We start from the raw sequence: 2500 nt of genomic DNA, 5'->3' as shown, positions 1-2500 counted from the left end.
CCCTAACCCTAACCCTAACCCTAACCCTAACCCTAACCTTACCCAACCCTAACCCTAAACCTATCCCTAAACTAAAGCTAACCGTAACCCTAACCATAACCCTAACCCTAACCCTAACCCTTAACCTTACCCTACACGTCTCACTGTTCACAGAATTGTTCTGAAGAATGTCACGTTCCACCAAACTACCAAGAATGAAGGAAGTTCAAGCCTGACGCCTAAACCTTACCCTAACCCAAACCATAACTCTAACTCTAACTCATAACCCAAAACTTATCCCTAACCCTTACCTAACCCTAAACAGAACCCAAACTCTAACCACTAAACCTAACGTTAACCTAACCTTAACCCTAACCCAAAACCTCACCATTAACCCTAAATTAACCCTAACCCTAACCCTAAACCTAACCCTGACCCTAGCCCTTAAACTAAGCATAACCCCAGACCTAACGCTTAAACTAACCCTAACCCTAACCCTAACCCTAACCCTAACCCTTAAACTAACCCTAACCCTAACTCTAACCACCAACCATAACCTTAATGTAACGCTAACCCTAACCCTTACCCTAACCCTAACCCTAACCCTAGCCCTAACCCGAAACCTGACCATTAACCTAACCCTAAACCTGAACATAACCCCACCCCTAACCTAACCCCAACACTAACCTTAACTTTAACCCTAACATCGAACCCTGAACCCCTAACCCTAACCCTAACCCTAACCTAACCCTAACCCTAACCCTAACCCTAACCCTAACCTTCACCCTAACACTAACTTTAACTTAACCTTAACCCTAACCCTAACACTAACCCTGAACCTATACCTAACCCCACCCCGAACCTAACCCTAACCCTAACCTTAACTCCAACCTTAACCCTAACCCTAACACTAACACTGAACCTAAAGCAAACCCCAACCGGGACCTAACCTTAACCCTAACCTTAACCCTAACCAAACCTAACCTAACCCAAACCCTAACCCTAACCCTAACCCTAACCCGAACCCATCCCTAACCCTAACCCTAACCCAAACCTTTCCTGAACCCTAACCCTAAACCTGTCCATAAACGTAAACCTGACGCCAACCCTAACCTAACCCCAAAACTAACATATCCCTAACCCTACAAATAACTTTAACCCTAAGCATAAACCCAAGCCCCCTAGCCCTAACCCTAGACCCTAACCCTAACCCTTACCCGAACCTTCCGCTAACCCTAACCCGAACCCGAACCATAACCTTAACACTAACCCTAACCCTAACCCTAAACCTAACCCTAACCAAACCATAAGCCTAACCCTAAATCTAAACCTAACCCTAAACCTAACCCTAGCATTTACGCCTAACCTTGACAGTAACCCTAACCCTAGACTTAACTCTAACTCTAACCCTAACCCTAACCCTAACCCTAACCCCTAACCCTAGCCCTAGCCCTAACCGTAACCCCTAACCCTAACCCTAACCCTAACCCTAACCCGAACCCAAGCCTTAACCCCTAACTTTGAGTGTAACCCTAACCATGAACTTAACACTAACCCTAACCCTAACCCTAACCCTAACCCTAACCCATAACCCTAACCCTAACCCTTAACCTTACCCTACACGTCTCACTGTTCACAGAATTGTTCTGAAGAATGTCACGTTCCACCAAACTACCAAGAATGAAGGAAGTTCAAGCCTGACGCCTAAACCTAACCCTAACCCAAACCATAACTCTAACTCTAACTCATAACCCAAAACTTATCCCTAACCCTTACCTGACCCTAAACAGAACCCAAACTCTAACCACTAAACCTAACGTTAACCTAACCTTAACCCTAACCCAAAACCTCACCTATTAACCCAAAATTAACCCTAACCCTAACCCTAAACCTAACCCTGACCCTAGCCCTTAAACTAAGCATAACCCCAGACCTAACCCTTAAACTAACCCTAACCCTAACCCTAACCCTAACCCTTAAACTAACCCTAACCCTAACTCTAACCACCAACCATAACCTTAATGTAACGCTAACCCTAACCCTTACCCTAACCCTAACCCTAACCCTAGCCCTAACCCGAAACCTCACCATTAACCTAACCCTAAACCTGAACATAACCCCACCCCTAACCTAACCCCAACACTAACCTTAACTTTAACCCTAACATCGAACCCTGAACCCCTAACCCTAACCCTAACCCTAACCCTAACCCTAAATTAAACCTAACCCCACAGCTAACCTAACCCCAACACTAACCTTAACCCTAACCTTAACATCGAACCCTAAACCACTAACCCTAACCCTAACCCTAACCTAACCCTAACCCTAACCCTAACCCTAACCCTAACCCTAACCTTCACCCTAACACTAACCTTAACTTAACCTTAACCCTAACCCTAACACTAACCCTGAACCTAAACCTAACCCCACCCCGAATCTAACCCTAACCCTAACCTTAACTCCAACCTTAACCCTAACCCTAACACTAACACTGAACCTAAAGCAAACCCCAACCGGGACC

The sequence above is a fragment of the Zeus faber genome, assembly GCF_960531495.2.
Source record: "Zeus faber genome assembly, chromosome: 18".
Classification (NCBI taxonomy): Eukaryota; Metazoa; Chordata; class Actinopteri; order Zeiformes; family Zeidae; genus Zeus; species Zeus faber.
Note: the sequence above shows the minus strand (reverse complement) of the source record.